The 7987-nt window shown below is 40.1% G+C and overlaps 1 long non-coding RNA gene across 1 annotated transcript; it reads right to left on the bottom strand.

The window, feature by feature from the left end:
• Positions 1–5638: 5638 nt before the first annotated feature.
• LOC147200628 (uncharacterized) lies at positions 5639–7115 on the bottom strand. The gene is made up of 3 exons (XR_015101864.1): positions 6303–7115; positions 5789–5845; positions 5639–5716 (listed from the first exon to the last, which is right to left on the bottom strand). It is a non-coding gene; the product is annotated as an uncharacterized LOC147200628 (long non-coding RNA).
• Positions 7116–7987: the final 872 nt, after the last annotated feature.

Below are 7987 nucleotides of genomic sequence, written 5' to 3'. Positions count from 1 at the left end.
TTGTTTTACAGTAAAGTGTCACGCTTCTTCGTTGCTTGGTTTCCATGTTAGTCATCATGTTCATCTTGCTGTTCATGCCCCCGCCCTCCAAAAAAAAGTGCATTCCTCAAGCTTTGGACTAACTGGTTTTATAGATCATATGTTTGTTGTCTTATTCAGGCGCAAAATCTTGCCAGATTCAATTTTAAACTGTGGTTGCTGATTTTCTCCATTGGCTGCACTTGCTTTCACACCTCATCAAAAATGTAGCACCTCCTTTTCAAGGTTTGTTTTTTATTTTCACTGAATTGAAGGAATAATTCTTGCTTACGACAGCCCTGGATATCTCAGGGTATTTTTAATTTGTTCACGTCCTCTCAGACTTCTGAAAGCATTTTATAGTTACATGGGAATACAATTATGATAGCAACATAAGACTAGTTGAATAAAATCACTACTTCCGATAAAATATAAGCACATCAGGGCCTTCATTTTGGCATCTGCATGTTACCGTGATGATTGTGTAGGTTTTCTAAAACTAAGTACTGTACTCTGGTTTTCTCCCACATTCCTCGTAGGTGTGAATATCAGTGGAAATCGTTGTTTTTGTGCCATGCAGTTGACTGGCGCCCAGTCTCGTGTCAACCGTGTCTCCAGCTCACCAGTGACCCAAATGAGGACAAGCACTTTAATGGAGGGATGAATGGATGATGCACTTAAAGAAAAAAAAGGTATTGCAGCATATTTCGATGAAGTGGAAATTTTCAAGTTTTTCAGTGTGTGCAATTTAAAGGGTTATAGTGAGCCAGAGCTCCAGACTGGACAAAATGAAAACAAATATGGAATCAAAGCTGATGGTACTACCATTTTGCAGCCATTTGTAGCTCACAAGTAACATTGCGCCATGAACCAGACACCCTCAAGGGCCGGCACATAACAAGCAAAAATGCCCGTCTACCCACTCAGCTTACCAAAGAGTGTGAAGAACATTTTTGAGCTAACTTTTCTTGCATAAATAGTGTGTTTTAAAAAAAGTTAGCTCGACATACACACACATACATGCCTGCACTTACACAACCAATCGCACGCACGCACACACACACACACACGGGCTGACAGACAAGGTTGGTGAGTGTAGATGTGGGCAGGTTCAGTGATTCTTATGTCAAAGGCAGTCTGAACACTGTGTGTGTCTCTTCTCTCTCCAGCAGACCTTACATGGCAGTTCTCCTCTCATGGGTGTTCTGAAAAGAGACAGGAAGGGCAGCAAAAGAGAGGGATAAGTGGAAGGATGGGAAATGATGGCAGGTACTGGGGAATTCTTCCAATGCCCTTGACATCCAGGAAATGCTAGAATAAGAGGGAACAAGTGCCAACCAAGAAGAGGGATCAAAGATAAGACGCCCTTAAGAGGAGTGTGTATCTGGGTGGGAACGTGTACATGCATGGATGAGCTTTTAACTTATTTAACTACCGGTATATTCTGTATATACGGGAGATGGATGTGTTTTCTTCTGATTGTGGGTTAAGTGTGAAACCAACTCAATACATTGAGAAAGACTGGCACCTTGTGTGTGTGTGTGTGTGTGTGTGTGTGTGTGTGTGTGTGGTGGTGTTGGGGTGGGGGGAGACCCAGACTGAGGCTTTTCTTTGGTGGAGCAGATGTTTTGCCCTCACCTTGCCACACCTCATAAAGCTTGATGGCTCAGGACCCTGGGGCAAGAATATCACTCACATAAACACACACACATGCGCCAATATGCCAGCCCATGCAGAACTTCCACATGCATCCACAATTACTTACAACCACCATTAAATGGTCTCTCTCTCTCTCTCTCTCTCGCTCTCTCTCTCTCATGCCATTCATCATACGTGTCCCAAACAGAAAATAATTGTGTGAATTGTTCACAAAATATTCTTGAAATAAATAATTTCAACAAGATTTAACAGAAAAACAGGTTAAGGGTTTATATGCAAAAAAATACACATGCATAAAATATTAGACTCAAACAAAGATTGTAAATTTCGGATATTCTGTCAACCAATAGAAAGTATTGCAAGCGGCAGCGTGGTTACAAAGTTGTAAAGCACAACAATGTTAATTTCTCACTTTAATTTAATGCAACTTGAAACATAAAACATAAAGTGAACATTTGTCATGATGTTAATAATTCTGACACGCAGACAGTGCATGTGACAATGGCGTGATATCATTTTAAGCAGATGTCTCCATCAAATGAGTGTTCGAAGAGCCACTTGTAATTAGTGACGATTCCACTGATGGATGAAAACCCACTTCTCTCAGTTAGTCCATCATGTTATTATTATTTTTATTTTTTTGTAACAATGAGAAGACCAGGAAACTCGCTCGTCACCGACAGGAGAGAAGCCATAAACAGGTGAATCTTATATATTTTACATGTATATATATATATATATATATATATATATATATATATATATATACTGTATCTATATATATCTAGATATATGTATCTATATCTATATATATATAGATACATATATATAGATATAGATATAGCTATATATCAAAACTATATATCTATATATATATAGATATATGTATCTATATATATATATAGATACATATATATATATAGATATATGTAGATATATATAGATACATAGTCACGGTGATTGACTGGTTCGCACTTTGGTTTTGCGGTGCAGAGGTGGAAGGTTCTATTTTGGTCCTGGCCTTCCTGTGTGGAGTTTGCATGTTCTCCCCGTCCGTGCCTGTATGGGTTTCTCCCGGTATTCTGGTTTCCTCTCACATTCCCAAAACATGCATGGTTAATTAATGGGGCACTCTAAATTGTCCCTCTGTCTTATTGTGAGCGAGAATGGTTGTTTGTGCCCTACAATTGGCTGGTAACCAGTTAAGGGTGTGCGGGGTACACCCTTAACTGCCCCAAGACAGCTGGGATAGGCTCCGGCACGCTGCGGCCCTCATCAGCATCAGCAGATTGGAACATAGATGTTTTTTGTTTTTTTTAATGCACACACATACAGTACATAAACCTATTTGGAATTATTCACTCAAGTCTAAATTAAAATGGGTTCACTCACTTAAGTTTTAAAAAAGTATTACGAAAAAAATGATTGTGTGATTTCGACAAGCTGGTCAGTCCCATGAAGATGTAGAGATGATTAAATGTGGGACCATGGGTTTGATAATTGGCAGAGTGATGGACAGAATGACAGGCAATGTCTTGTCTGTGGAGTCATTATCGAGCTCCCGAGTGTGTCAGAGATTCAGGGATGAAGGTGTTGGCGCGCTCCTAAAATTTGACTGACTTATTTCTGTATTCATTCTACTGTATTTCCTTTTCAAACAAGCTAGAGTATTCCCTCAAATCCACTATTTTAACAACAGAAATAAAGCACCCCCTTGCCTAAAAACGGTTGATTCCACTGAGTCCCCCCTCCTACACCCATCTCTCTTCGATTGCCAAGACAGTTAGTGAGAGAACATTTTTATTTAACACGACACAGATTTTTTTTTTAGCATTTTGTTGGGGTTTTTTTTGTCCAAATAAACCACGACAATAACAGCCCATTTCACAATTTTTATGTGTTTTGTTCATAACACCACCCACCGAGATGAATAAAAGCGGGTGGCTTTTACTGCTTATTTCATATTCTGCAAATGCAACATTAATCAGAATATTATGTTTCGATAAGTGGGGTGCAAAGAACACATTATAGTAAAGAAAACTTCTGACTTGACTTCCTTTTTAAATTATACCAAATAGTAAAATGTATCTTGCCTCGGTAGGAGCTCAGCACCGCAACACCTCTGATTCAAAAATCAACTCATGTGCAGTATATATTATAATTACCCTGCATTCAGTGACAATGTTATTATTTGAAACTGTCTTCCTTCCTTCCTCTTTTTCACTTATCAAATTTGTTTCTTCATGCAGCATGTTCACATTTGTTTGTTGTTGTTTTTTTGTTTAATACAGAATGTTTGATGTCACGTGTCCTCATTCAGTTGACTTGTTATTTTCGTATTTAATTTTTGAAAACCCAATGAGTGAGGCTGTAAGAGAGGTGGTTCTTCAGAGCAGTATTGTCCCGAAGAATTGTACCAATGAGAATAAAGAAAACACAACGATTTAAGACAAGAAAGAGAAAAGTGCACACACGCATTCTGTGGGTTTGACAGACAAACCAGAGGGCGGTCAACACTGCTGCGATTCTCATTAAAACACAAAGGAGAAAAGCCCTCTTAATCGTGAGAGCGTTGCCCATTCAGTAATCCACTGTGTTGGTTGTGCTGAACATCAACCCGCAAGTGAAACCACAAGGCAGCAGAGAGCCTTGGCTGTGTGGCTACAAAAACATAAACTTTAGTTTTAAGCTCTTGAAAGACTGAGCAGAATAAGAAGTAACCACAGAAGTTATTCACCATCTTCTTCCTTTGTATTCCAAATATCAGAGACAATTTGCACCAGATATCTTCAGCAAACAGGTTTTAATCCACGATAAAGACCTCTTCATTGCATCAGTACACTGTGTGGCTGTAGCATACATGTTTGTTGTGTTGGTGTTTGATATTGTATTCATCTTAATTTATTTTTATAAATATTTTCAGTCCATTCATATGAACGCCTTTTACTGTTATCATGGCAGCTTGATGTTAAGGCACTCCCAATCACGGACAATTGTTAACATCCTCTTGAGGGGCTCTTCCTGAAACAGACTTATTCAGCTTTGTTGCTGGAAACATTAATTCAGATCATCTTTTATACCGTTCATGATTCACTTTTGTAGCCATTCTGCTTTTTGTGTGAAGAAAATACCCCTGCACACTGGGCCATAACGTACACTCTGCATGTTTCCAATATACAATCATCCCTCCTTACATTAGTTTTTTTTTCTTTTCTTAACATCGCTTATCTCATTCAGGGTCACGGGGAGCTGACATCTGCGCCAGCTGATTTGAGGTAAAAGACGGACCCCACTTTGAACTAGCTGCCAGACAATCGCAGGTCACCGACTGTACAGAGACAGACATCCATTCATGCTCACATTCACATAAATGAACCCACGCTGCCTGCACCAAAGTCATAGGAATGAGCCGGGGTGTATTATAATTCACCAATTCGTCATTATAGATCACTGTCAACTTGATCATTTCCTGTTGCACTCGTTGAATGTCTGCTGCTGTGGCAAAATTGAACTGTACTACTTTTATTATTTATTAGTTGCCACAGACCATCAGGCAATACCTGTCTCATTTCTGTCTCATCCCTGCTTAGATCATATTGATTGTCTTCACTCGTGCGGGTTCCTCTCAAAGGTTGCTGTTGGATTCTTTTTTTTTTTTCACTTTGTTGGTTGCTGTTAACTCATTGAATACCACCCCTTTTCACTGGAGCAACCCCCTCAATCCCTCACATTTGCCTGAATTTTGACTGATTTGCAAGGCCCACAGAATTTTCTGTTCTATGGCTATACATACATGCAACCTGTCAAAAGAAAGGTGAGACTCTCCTCTTTCAGCAGAAAAAAAAGTTTGTTTCTATCTTTCTCCGTTCGTTGGCAATCAGCATTAGAAAACTGCTAAGTTTTATGGAAAATGCCGATTTTCTGCAGAAATCCAGAGAAAATGAGCTTTTTATAAAAGCATGCTGTGGAGAAGATGGTTTTTGGCTTCCATCCAGTTTGTCACCACATCGATTCATCCCACCACGTCCAGATGCACAACCTGTAAATTATAGAAACATAAAAAGTTGCAAATATATCTTGCTGCAAAGTGAGGTACAATAATTTTATTTACCTTTCTTTCCACCACCAAAGCGAGGAGTCGTCATCTTTTGGCTTCTGGTTGGACAATCTGTAATGTATAGAAGTATGTACAATTACCACACTTTTATTTTTCTATTTTTTTTATTGTTGCTTTCCACTTACATTTCAACATCTCTCACACACACACACATACATGCTCGCACACTGCTATTTACACCATTCATTCCACGTTGCTCAGCATCCAATTTGAAATGAAATGGAATATGAATTTAACACTAGTGGTTTTAGCAGAGCTGAGCGGACCAAATGTGTCCTGTTTTTTTTGTTTGTTTGTTTTTTGAAAACCTATGGCGACATGCAAGTCAGCGCATTTACGGCGCATATTTTCATCCACATCTACGAGACGCATCAACCGTACATAAATGATTAGTGTTACTGGCAACTTCATAGTATAGCGGGGAATGTAGCGGTACATAAAAGTGACTGAGGAGGCATAAGAAGTGATGAAGTTTTGAATGGGAACTTGCAAGCTAGTCAGCAGTTACCTCCTCATTCCAGCGGCTCTGGCGAGGACTCTCAGCTACTTTCCGTTATGTCCGAAGGCACATATTCGTCCGACATATCGGGATCCAAATCGCTCTCCAATTCATCGTTTTCGCCGTCGTCTTTACGAGACGATTCCAACGAATCGCTGACGTGTGCCTGGCGTCGGCCATGCGAAGCAATGCAGCCTCTTTGCCGTCATCGCTGGAAGTCGCCGGGGAGACGATTTGTGGGCGCCGTGGGGCATCGGGAGGCACAAAATGCTCTGCCAAGCGATGATCGCTGACGTGGAGCAAGTTCATCTTCATCAGATGAACTCGAAACTCGGCGTGAGCTATGCGGGCCGCGTGTAGCACGCCATGTTTGTGCAGGCCGATGTTCGTTTGACGGGTGCCGCTTTCGATTAGTGACCGAAGCGTCATTTTCTCTTCCACACAAACACCATCATCTCCTTTGTTGTTTTGTTTCGAGGACGCTTTTATACCGAAAAAAAAATCATTTTTAGTTAGTTATTTCCTTTTCTCCATCGTTGCTAGTTGCTAATGTTCCAATCCACTATCCACATACGCCCCTCCTTCACTATACGCCCTTTCTACTACTTCTGCTGCGTGATCCTGGTTGATTTTTGCACCACTGCCACCCGATGGCCATTTTTTTTGCTATTTAACATTGCCGTCAAGCCTAATCCTGTGGTGAGAAGTTGCATCGGACTCTCTTGCACCCTCCCCCATGAAAACACGTGATTGACGTATTAATACGTCATGGGGAGGGAACGGCTATGCGCAAATTGACGTATTTATACGTCAAAGGGTGTAAATGAGTTAATCTGGTGGAATTGTGATGCTTTCTGATGTGACAAAATAAATTCCATCACTGGATATTCCATCCATCCATTGATCCATGTTTCTGCTCTGTGAGTGTTAAGCATTATTGTTTGCATTAAAAAAAATGAATTTCATTCGATGTAATTATGTATTTGTAGTCTGGTTGAACGGTCAGATACAGAATGTTTATTTTAAATGTTTTTCTACATGTCGGATATTCAGTCAACCTCAGCTATGATTGATAAATAAATGACTTGAAGCAAGCATGATGCACCTCTTATTTGGAGAACTGTGCAAGCAGTGATTCCTCAAAGTGATGTGATATGCGTAAGTCTTCCATTTTTTTGACAGCGTAAGAGTGAAAATAGGCGTTAATACTGGAAATGTTTGTTTTTATAAGTTTGATTGCAACAAACAAAAAACAAATATGCTCAGATGGTTTCTCTCACAGATTTTCATGGGTTTTCAATCTAGCGCAAAACTAAAATATTTGGCATCACCGTTCAATACTTGTGGAGAGGAGTGTATTTGTCTACACGCCAGAGCTCAAATCACAGACCTTGATACTTTGCATCTTATCTTCCTGGCTAGTATCAGCACCAGAGGCGTCCTGTTTAATCTTCCGCCCGACCAGCGATCACAGTCCCTCCGTCGTCCTATTGTATTGGTTACAAAAGACTAAGCAAATGTATTTGTCTTTGAAAAGACATTCTATGCATAGTGACTTACTTTCCATCACAATTGGGCTTCGTCTGGTTGACTACCCCCTGATGAGAAGCGTTCACACATTTGGTCCTTCTTACATTGACTGAAATGCACAAACATTGCTGTCAAATGCACACACATACACACCGGCACATCGC

The sequence above is a fragment of the Hippocampus guttulatus genome, chromosome 9, assembly GCF_054856545.1.
Source record: "Hippocampus guttulatus isolate MCC_2025c chromosome 9, RoL_Hgut_1.0, whole genome shotgun sequence".
NCBI lineage: Eukaryota > Metazoa > Chordata > Actinopteri > Syngnathiformes > Syngnathidae > Hippocampus > Hippocampus guttulatus.
This window is presented reverse-complemented; position numbering and strand designations above follow the sequence as displayed.